Source organism: Somniosus microcephalus, chromosome 2, assembly GCF_052327205.1.
Source record: "Somniosus microcephalus isolate GS21.2 chromosome 2, FLI_Smic_1.0, whole genome shotgun sequence".
Lineage (NCBI taxonomy): Eukaryota > Metazoa > Chordata > Chondrichthyes > Squaliformes > Somniosidae > Somniosus > Somniosus microcephalus.
The window spans coordinates 386618487-386629647 of record NC_140988.1 but is presented as its reverse complement, the minus strand read 5'-3'; positions in this window follow the sequence as shown (position 1 = coordinate 386629647).

The window sequence follows — 11161 nt, the reverse complement described above, 5'->3', positions numbered from 1 at the left end:
CCCTCAGTATGAGCCCCAGCCTGTTCAACCTTTCCTGATAGTTACAACCTCTCAGCTCTGGTATGATCCCTGTAGATCGTTCTTGCACCTATTTAAAGGCTCCATGGTTCTGGTCTCGCCCGCATGTGAAAACCATGCCTCGAGTCACAGAAACGTCTTGAGGTGCTTTACACACAATGTATCTTGCAAATAAGGTGGATGAACTGAAATTGTTGTTGAGCACATGGGAGTACGATATTGTTGCTATCACGGAGACATGGTTGAGGGAGGGTCAGGACTGGCAGCTCAATATTCCGGGGTATAGAATCTTCAGGCGGGACAGAGGGGGGTGTAAAAGGGGAGGGGGTGTTGCAATATTAATTAAGGAGTCAATTACTGCTGTAAGGAGGGATGATATATTAGCGGGTTCTTCTAATGAGGCCATATGGGTAGAACTTAAAAACAAAAAGGGGGCAAGCACTTTGCTGGGAGTGTACTATAGGCCCCCAAACAGTCAGGGGGAGATAGAGGAACAGATATGTTGGCAAATCTCAGAAAAGTGCGAAAATAATAGGGTAATAATAGTGGGGGATTTCAACTTCCCCAATATAAATTGGGACAGTCAGAGTGTGAAAGGCTTAGAGGGTGCAGAATTCTTAAAGTGCATCCAGGAGAGCTTTTTGAGCCAACATGTAGAAAGTCCTACAAGAGAGGGGGCGGTACTGGACCTAATTCTGGGGAATGTAGCCGGGCAAGTGGTGGAAGTATCAGTAGGAGAGCATTTTGGCGACAGTGACCATAATTCGGTGAGATTTAAGGTGGTCATGGAAAAAGACAAAGACGGCCCGGAAATAAGGGTTCTAAATTGGGGGAAGGCCGATTTTAATATGATAAGGCAGGATCTGGCCAAAGTGGACTGGGAGCAGCTACTTATAGGAAAATCCACATCAAAACAGTGGGAGACTTTCAGAAGGGAAATAGAGAGAGTACAATGCCAACATGTTCCTGTAAAGGTCAAGGGTGGGACCAACAAGCAAAGGGAACCTTGGATGACAAGGGATATACAAAAATGCATTAGAAATAAAAGGGGGGCTTTTGGCAGTTACAAAAGACTAAAGACGGAAGAAGCCCTAGAGGAGTATAAAAAGTGCAGGGGCATACTTAAAAAAGAAATTAGGAGGGCGAGGAGGGGCCATGAAATAACACTGGCGAGCAAAATAAAGGAAAATCCTAAGATGTTTTATAAGTATATTAAGGGCAAGAGGATAACCAGGGAAAGGGTAGGGCCCATTAGGGACCAAAGTGGCAATCTGTGTGTAGAGCCAGATGATGTAGGCGGGGTTTTAAATGAATTTTTTGCATCTGTGTTCACGATGGAGAAAGACGATGCAGACATAGAAATCGGGCAAGGGGACTGTGACATACTTGAACATATTAGCATCGAGAGGGAGGAGGTGCTAGCGGTTTTAGCAGGCCAAAAAGTGGATAAATCCCCAGGCCCGGACGAGATGTATCCCAGGCTGCTGTGGGAGGCAAAGGAGGAGATTGCAGGGGCTCTGACACAAATTTTCAGAACCTCTCTGGCCACAGGGGATGTACCAGAGGACTGGAGAACAGCTAACGTAGTACCATTATACAAGAAGGGTAGCAGGGATAAACCAGGGAATTACAGGCCAGTGAGCCTAACATCTGTGGTGGGGAAATTATTGGAAAAAATTCTGAGGGACAAAATTAGTCTCCACTTGGAGAGGCAAGGATTAATCGGGGATAGTCAGCATGGCTTTGTCAAGGGTAAATCATGTCTGACAAATCTGATTGAATTTTTCGAGGGGGTGACTAGGGGGGTGGATGAGGGAAATGCTGTGGATGTGGTTTACATGGACTTCAGTAAAGCTTTTGACAAAGTCCCGCATAGGAGACTGGTCAAGAAGGTAAGAGCCCATGGGATCCAGGGTGCCTTGGCGCGTTGGATCCTAAACTGGCTGAGTGGCAGGAGGCAGAGGGTGATGGTCGAAGGTTGCTTTTGTGACTGGAAGCCTGTGTCCAGTGGGGTACCTCAGGGATCGGTGCTGGGTCCCTTGTTGTTTGTGATCTACATAAATGATTTGGATGAGAATGTAAAAGGTATGATCAGTAAGTTCGCAGATGACACGAAAATTGGTGGGGTGGTAAATTGCGAGGAGGAAAGCCTCAGGCTACAGGACGATATAAACGGGTTGGTCAGATGGGCGGAAAAGTGGCAAATGGAATTTAACCCTGAAAAGTGCGAGGTGATGCATTTTGGACGGACAAATAAGGCAAGGGAATACACAATGAGTGGTAGGACCCTAGGAAGTACAGAGGGTCAGAGGGACCTTGGTGCGCATGTACATAGATCCCTGAAGGCAGCGGAGCAGGTAGATAAGGTGGTTAAAAAGGCATATGGGATACTTGCCTTCATTAGCCGAGGCATAGAATATAAGAGCAGGGAGGTTATGATGGAGCTGTACAAAACGCTGGTGAGGCCACAGCTGGAGTACTGTGTGCAGTTCTGGTCGCCTCACTATAGGAAACATAGAAACATAGAGATAGGAACAGGAGTAGGCCATTCGGCCCTTCGAGCCTGCTCCGCCATTCAATGAGATCATGGCTGATCTTCGTCTGAGATCTTAGCTGATCTTACCAGTTCAGTACCCCGTCCCCGCCTTTTCTCCGTAACCCTTAATCCCCTTAGCCTTCAGAAATATATCCAATTCTCTCTTGAAAATATTTATTGAATTAGCCTTCACAGCCCTCTGTGGCAGGGAATTCCACAGGCTCACCACTCTTTGAGTGAAGAAATTCTTCCTCATCTCTGTTTTAAATGATTTGCCCGCTATTTTTAGACTGTGGCCCCTGGTTCTGTGCTCCCCTGCCATTGGAAACATTCTCTCTGAATTCAGCCTGTCCAGGCCTGCCATAATTTTATATGTTTCGATGAGATCCCCTCTCAATCTTCTAAACTCCAGTGAGTACAAGCCCAAACTATTCAATCTCTCCTCGTAGGTCATTCCCGCCATTCCAGGTATCAGCCTGGTGAATCGTCGCTGCACTCCTTCCATGGCAAGAACATCCTTCCGCAGATGGGGCGACCAAAACTGTACACAATACTCCAGATGCGGTCTCACCAGCACCTTGTACAGCTGTAGTAAGGTATCCCTATTCCTATACTCGAACCCCCTTGATATGAAGGCCAACATACCATTTGCCTTCTTAATCGCCTGTTGCACCTGCATGCTCTCCTTCAGTGACTGGTGCACAAGAACACCCAGGTCCCTCTGCACTTCCCCATCTCCCAATCTATTGCCATTTAGATAATAATCTACCCTCCTGTTTTTACCCCCAAAGTGGATAACCTCGCATTTATCCACATTATAGTGCATCTGCCACGTATCCGCCCATTCCCCCAACCTGTCCAAATCGCACTGTAGCCTCCTGACATCCTCATCAGAGCCCACCCCTCCTCCTAGTTTAGTGTCGTCAGCGAATTTGGAAATATTGCATCCAATTCCCTGATCCAGATCATTTATATATATTGTGAACAGCTGGGGTCCCAGGACAGATCCTTGCGGCACCCCGCTGGTCACTGCCTGCCACTCCGAAAACGAGCCGTTTATTCCAACTCTCTGTTTTCTATCCGCCAGCCAGTTCTCTATCCACGTTAATACTTTGCCCCCAATCCCATGAGCCTTAATTTTGCATGATAATCTTTTGTGTGGAACCTTATCGAAGGCTTTCTGGAAGTCAAGGTACACCACATCCACTGGCTCTCCCCCATCTATTTTACCAGTTACTTCCTCAAAAAATTCCAGCAGATTAGTCAAACACGATTTACCCTTTGTAAATCCATGTTGACTCTGTCCGATCCTTTCCCCATTTGTCAAGTGCTCCGCTATTTTATCCTTAATAATGGACTCTAGCATTTTGCCCACAACCGATGTAAGGCTTACTGGTCTATAATTCCCTGCTTTCTCTCTACCCCCCTTTTTAAATATTGGGGTAACATTAGCTACCCTCCAATCCACGGGTACTGTTCCCGAGTCAATGGAGTTCCGGAAGATGATCCTTAGAGCATCTGCTATCTCCAGGGCCACCTCCTTAAGTACCCTAGGATGTAGTTTATCAGGCCCCGGGGATTTGTCGGCCTTCAGTCCCCTCAACTTACCCAACACCATATCCCTAGAGATACTAATTTCTGTCAGCTCCTCCCTCTCATTAGTCCCTATGTTTGCCGATATTCCTGGGAGGTTATTTGTGTCCTCCTTTGTGAATACAGAACCAAAGTATGAGTTTAATTGGTCTGCCATTTCCTTATTCTCCATTATATATTCTCCCGAATCGGACTGCAAGGGACCGACTTGGGATTTTACCAGTCTTTTCCTCCTGATATACCGATAAAAGCTTTTGCAGTCTGTCTTTATGTTTGCTGCAAGTTTACTTTCGTATTCTATTTTCCCCTTCCTGATTAATCCCTTTGTCCTCTTTTGCTGTATCCTGTACTGCCCCCAATCTTCCGGTCTGGTGCTTTTTTTTGCCAGTTGATATGCCCTTTTTTTTGATTTTATGCTGTCCCTAATTTCCCTCGTTATCCACGGTTGAGCCACCTTTTTAGGTTTATTTTTATGCCAAACCGGTATAAACATGTTCTGGAATTCTTCCATTCTATCTTTGAATGCTTGCCATTGTCTATCCACTGTCAATCCCCCCAGAAACACCACCCAATCAATCTTACCCAATTCCCGTCTCATACCCTCGTAATTCCCTTTATTTAAGTTCTGGACCTTAGTCTCTGATTCAATTTCCTCACTCTCCATCTCGACTGAGAGCTCGATCATATTATGATCGCTCTGACCCAAGGGGCCTCGTACAAGAAGATTGTTGATAAGTCCCTTCTCATTGCACAATACCCAGTCTAAAATGGCCTGATCTCGAGTCGGCTCCTCGACATATTGGTCCAGATAACCGTCCCGAAAACATTCCAGGAATTCCTCCTCCTCAGAATTTTTACTAATTTGGGTAGTCCAATCAATATGTAAATTAAAGTCACCCATGATGACAGCTGTGCTCTTATCGCACGCTTCTCTAATTTCCCTTTTTATGCCTTCCCTCACCTCCATATTACTATTTGGAGGCCTATATATCACACCCACTAACGTTTTCCTCCCCTTGCTATTTCTCATTTCTACCCATACAGATTCCGTTTCATCCGAGTTAATATCCTTCCTTTCCATTGCATTAATCCCCTCCTTTACCAGCAATGCTACCCCACCTCCCCTACCTTTTTGCCGATCCTTCCTAAATATTGTATATCCCTGGATGTTAAGTTCCCAGCCTTGCCCACCCTGCAGCCACGTTTCTGTAATCCCAATCAAATCATACTTGTTTACCTCTATTTCCACAACTAATTCATCCACCTTGTTCCTAATGCTTCTAGCATTAAGATACAAAGCCTTCAGGCTTGCTTTTTTCACACTCTCATTATGAATTAGTTTGGCCCTTTGTGTTTCTCTCCTTTGCTTATTGCTTCTCACCTTTCTACCATCTATTTCTGACTTCATATGACTTCCCTCTTTTCCACTATCTAGGTTCCCATCCCCCTGCCAAATTAGTTTAAATCCTCCCGAACCGCCCTAGAAAATATTACCCCGAGGACATCGGCTCCCTCACAGTTCAGGTGTAGACCATCCCCTTGGTACAGGTCACTCCTCCCCAAGAACTGGTTCCAATGCCTCAAGAATTTAAATCCCTCTCCCTTGCACCACTGCTCAAGCCACGTATTTAGCTTATCTATCTTACTCTCTCTAAACTTATTAGCTCGTGGCACTGGTAGCAATCCAGAGATTACTACCTTTGAGGTCCTACTTTTCAATTTAGCTCCTAACTCCCTAAATTCAGCTTGTAGGACCTCCTCCCTCTTTTTACCTACATCGTTGGTACCTACATGTACCACGACAACTGGCTGATCCCCCTCCCCCTTCAGAATGCTCTGCACCCGCTCCGAGACATCCTTGACCCTTGCACCAGGGAGGCAACATACCATCTTGGAGTCTCGGTCTCGGCCACAGAAACTCCTATCTATCCCCCTTACAATTGAATCCCCTATCACTATAGCCCTATCCCTCTTTTTCCCACCCTTCTGTGCAGCAGAGCCAGTCATGGTGCCCTGAACCTGGCTGCTGGTGCCTTCCCCTGATAAGTCATCTCCCCCAACAGTACCCAAAACGGTAAACCTCTTTTGGAGGGAGATGACCGCAGGTGACTCCTGCACTACCTTCCTGCCTTTACCCTGCCTTTTGGTCACCCATTTACTGTCTGAGCTAGCCTTTACCTGCGGTGTGACCAACTCACTGAATGTGCTATCCACAACATCCTCAGCATCGCGTATGCTCCAGAGTGAGTCCATTCGCAGCTCCAGCGCCGCCATGCGGTCTGCTAGGAGCTGCAGCTGGACACACTTCCTGCACACATAGTTGTCAGGGACAGTGTCCCTGATTTCCCACATGGCACAGGAGAAGCATGACACGGGTCCGAGCTGCCCTTCCATGACTTAACCCTTACAATACCCTTTTATTTACTACGATTTAGCTTAATTATTGAATTCTATTGAAGGATGTGATTGCTTTGGAGAGGGTGCAGAGAAGATTCACCAGGATGTTACCTGGGATGGAGCGCCTCAGCTATGAAGAGAGGCTGGACAGGCTGGGGTTGTTTTCCTTGGAGCAGAGAAGGCTGAGGGGGGACCTGATTGAGGTGTACAAAATGATGAGGGGCATAGATAGGGTAGATAAAGAGGAACTTTTCCCCTTAGTGGGGGGGTCAATAACAAGGGGGCATAGATTCAGGGTAAGGGGCAGGAGATTTAGAGGGGATTTGAGGAGGAACTTCTTCACCCAGAGGGTGGTTGGAATGTGGAATTCAATGCCTGAAAGGGTGGTAGAGGCAGGAACCCTCACAACATTCAAGAAGCATTTGGATGAGCACTTGAAATGCCATTGCATACAAGGCTATGGACCAAATGCTGGAAAATGGGATTAGACTGGACAGGGATGGATGGGCGGCGCAGACACGATGGGCCGAAGGGCCTCTTTCTGTGCTGTAAAACTCTATGACTCTATGACTCTATGAATCAAATTGGACTTTAAAAAAATCTTCTCGGCATGTTGGTGAGGCCGCCATTTACTGCCCGTCCAGGATCTCAGCCCGAGACTGTGGCGAAGCGACGGGCCCCGAGGCTGTGGGGGGTGGCCTGGTCCCCAAGGCTGTGGAGAGGGGACAGGCCCGAGGCTGTGGGGTGGGGACGGGCCCGAGGCTGTGGGGAGGGGCCGGGCCTGGGCCCGAGGCGGTGGGGAGGGGACGGGCCCCGAGGCTGTGGGGAGGGGCCTGGGCCCCAAGGCTGTGGGGAGGGGACGGGCCAGAGGCTGTGGGGAGGGGACAGGCCCGAGGCTGTGGGGTGGGGACGGGCCCGAGGCTGTGGGGAGGGGACGGGCCTGGGCCCGAGGCGGTGGGGAGGGGACGGGCCCCGAGGCTGTGGGGGAGGGGCCTGGGCCCCGAGGCTGAGGGGAGGGGCCTGGGCCCCGAGGCTGTGGGTTGGGGACGGGCCCGAGGCTATGGGGAGGGGACGGGCCTGGGCCCGAGGCTGTGGGGAGGGGACGGGCCCCGAGGCTGTGGGGAGGGGACGGGCCTGAACCCCGAGTCTGTGGGGAGGGGACAGGCTTGGGCCCCAACACCGTGGGGAGGGACGGGCCCGAGGCTGTGGGGAGGGGATGGGCCCGAGTCCGTGGGGAGGGGGCGGGCCCGAGTCCGTGGGGAGGGGACGGGCCCCGAGTACGTGGGGAGGGGACGGGCCCCGAGGCTGTGGGGAGGGGACGGGACCGAGGCCGTGGGGAAGGGACGGGCCTGGGCCCCGAGGCCATGGGGAGGGGACGGGCCCGAGGCTGTGGGGTGGGGACGGGCCCGAGGCTGTGGGGAGGGGACGGGCCTGGGCCCGAGGCTGTGGGGAGGTGATGGGCCTGGGCCCCGAGGCTTTGGGGAGGGGACGGGCCTGGGCCCCGAGGCTGTGGGGAGGGGACGGGCCTGGGCCCCGAGACCGTGGGGAGGGGACGGGCACGAGGCTGTGGGAAGGGGACGGGCCTGGGCCCCGAGGCTGTGGGGAGGGGCCTGGGCCCCGAGGCTGTGGGGAGGGGACGGGCCCCGAGGCTGTGGGGAGGGGACGGGCCCCGAGGCTGTGGGGAGGGGACAGGCCCCGAGGCTGTGGGGAGGGGACGGGCCCCGAGGCTGTGGGGAGGGGACGGGCCCCGAGGCTGTGGGGAGGGGCCTGGGCCCCGAGGCTGTGGGGAGGGGACGGGCCTGGGCCTGAGGGTGTGGGGAGGGGACGGGCCCCGAGGCTGTGGGGAGGGGACGGGCCCCGAGGCTGTGGGGAGGGGCCTGGGCCCCGAGGCTGTGGGGAAGGGACGGGCCTGGGCCCGAGGCTGTGGGGAGGGGACAGGCCCGAAGCTGTGGGGGTGGGGACGGGCCGCGAGGCCGTGGGGAGGGGACGGGCCTGGGCCCCGAGGCCGTGGGGAGGGGACGGGCCCGAGGCTGTGGGGAGGGGACGGGCCCGAGGCTGTGGGGAGGGGACGGGCCCAAGGCTGTGGGGAGGGGACTGGGCCCCGAGGCTGTGGGGAGGGGCCTGGGTCCCGAGGCTGTGGGGAGGGGCCTGGGTCCCGAGGCTGTGGGGAGGGCCAGGGCCCCGAGGCTGTGGGGAGGTGACGGGCTCCGAGGCTGTGGGGAGGGGCCTGGGCCCCGAGGCTGTGGGGAGGGGCATGGGCCCCAAGGCTGTGGGGGAGGGGATGGGCCCGAGGCTGTGGGGTGGGGACGGGCCTGAGGCTGTGGGGTGGGGACGGGCCCGAGGCTGTGGGGAGAGGACGGGCCTGGGCCCGAGGCTGTGGGGAGGGGGCGGGCCTGGGCCCCGAGGCTGTGGGGAGGCGACGGGCCTGGACCCCGAGGCCGTGGGGAGGGGACGGGCCCGATTCTGTGCGGAGGGGACAGGCCTGGGCCCCGAGGCCGTGGGGAGGGGATGGGCCCGAGTCCGTGGGGAGGGGACGGGCCCGAGTCCGTGGGGAGGGGACGGGCCCGAGTCCGTGGGGAGGGGACGGGCCCGAGTCCGTGGGGAGGGGACGGGCCCCCGAGGCTGTGGGGAGGGGCCTGGGCCCCGAGGCTGTGGGGAGGAGACGGGCCCGAGTCCGTGGGGAGGGGACGGGCCCGAGTCCGTGGGGAGGGGACGGGCCCCGAGGCTGTGGGGAGGGGATGGGCCCTGAGTCCGTGGGGAGGGGACGGGCCCCGAGTCCGTGGGGAGGGGACGGGCCCCGAGGCTGTGGGGAGGGGATGGGCCCGAGGCCGTGGGGAGGGGCCTGGGCCCCGAGGCTGTGGGGAGGGGACGGGCCCCGAGGCTGTGGGGAGGGTGCTGGGCCCCGAGGCTGTGGGGAGGGGACGGGCCCGAGGCTGTGGGGTGGGGCCTGGGGCCCGAGGCTGTGGGGAGGGACCTGGGGCCCGAGGCTGTGGGGAGGGGCCTGGGACCGAGGCTGTGGGGAGGGGGCCTGGGGCCCGAGGCTGTGGGGAGGGGCCTGGGGCCCGAGGCTTTGGGGAGGGGCCTGGGGCCCGAGGCTGTGGGGAGGGTACGGGCCCGAGGCTGTGGGGAGGGGACGGGCCTGGGCCCCGAGGCTGTGGGGAGGGGACGGGCCTGGGCCCTGAGGACGTGGGGGAGGGGACGGGCCCGAGGCTGTGGGGAGGGGATGGGCCTGGGCCCGAGGCTGTGGGGAGGTGATGGGCCTGGGCCCCGAGGCTTTGGGGAGGGGACGGGCCTGGGCCCCGAGGCTGTGGGGAGGGGACGGGCCTGGGCCCCCAGGCCGTGGGGAGGGGACGGGCACGAGGCTGTGGGAAGGGGACGGGCCTGGGCCCCGAGGCTGTGGGGAGGGGACGGGCCCCGAGGCTGTGGGGAGGGGACGGGCCCCGAGGCTGTGGGGAGGGGACGGGCCCCGAGGCTGTGGGGAGGGGACGGGCCCCAAGGCTGTCGGGAGGGGACGGGCCTGGGCCCCGAGGCCGTGGGGAGGCGACGGGCCCCGAGTCCGTGGGGGGGGGGCCTGGGCCCCGAGGCTGTGGGGGAAGGGACAGGCCCCGAGGCTGTGGGGAGGGGACGGGCCCGAGGCTGTGGGGAGGGGCCTGGGGCCCGAGGCTGTGGGGAGGGGCCTGGGGCCCGAGGCTGTGGGGAGGGGACGGGCCCGAGGCTGTGGGGAGGGGACGGGCCTGGGCCCCGAGGCCGTGGGAAGGGGACGGGCCCGAGGCTGTGTGGTGGGGACGGGCCCGAGGCTGCGGGGAGGGGACGGGCCTGGGCCCGAGGCTGTGGGGAGGGGATGGGCCTGGGCCCCGAGGCTGTGGGGAGGGGACGGGCCTGGGCCCCGAGGCTGTGGGGAGGGGACGGGCCTGGGCCCTGAGGCCGTGGGGAGGGGACGGGCCCGAGGCTCTGGGGAGAGGATGGGCCCCGAGGCTGTGGGGAGGGGCCTGGTCCCCGAGGCTGTGGGGAGGGGACGGGCCCCGAGTCCGTGGGGAGGGGCCTGGGCCCCGAGGCTGTGGGGAGGGGACGGGCCCGAGGCTGTGGGGGAGGGGATGGGCCCCGAGGCTGTGGGGAGGGGCCTGGTCCCCGAGGCTGTTGGGAGGGGACGGGCCCCGAGTCCGTGGGGAGGTGCCTGGGCCCCGAGGCTGTGGGGAGGGGGACGGGCCCCGAGGCTGTGGGGACGGGACGGGCCCCGAGGCTGTGGGGTGGGAACGGGCCCCGAGGCTGTGGGGAGGGGCCTGGGCCCCGAGGCTTTGGGGAGGGGACGGGCCTGGGCCCGAGGCTGTGGGGAGGGGACGGGCCCCGAGGCTGTGGGGAGGGGACGGGCCCCGAGGCTGTGGGGAGGGGACGGGCCCCGAGGCTGTGGGGAGGGGCCTGGGCCCCGAGGCTGTGGGGAGGGGACGGGCCTGGGCCCGAGGCTGTGGGGAGGGGACAGGCCCCGAGGCTGTGTGGAGGGGACGGGGCCCCGAGGCTGTGGGGAGGGGCTTGGGCCCCGAGGCTGTGGGGAGGGGCCTGGGCCCCGAGGCTGTGTGGAGGGGACGGGCCCGAGGCTGTGGGGAGGGGACGGGCCTGTGC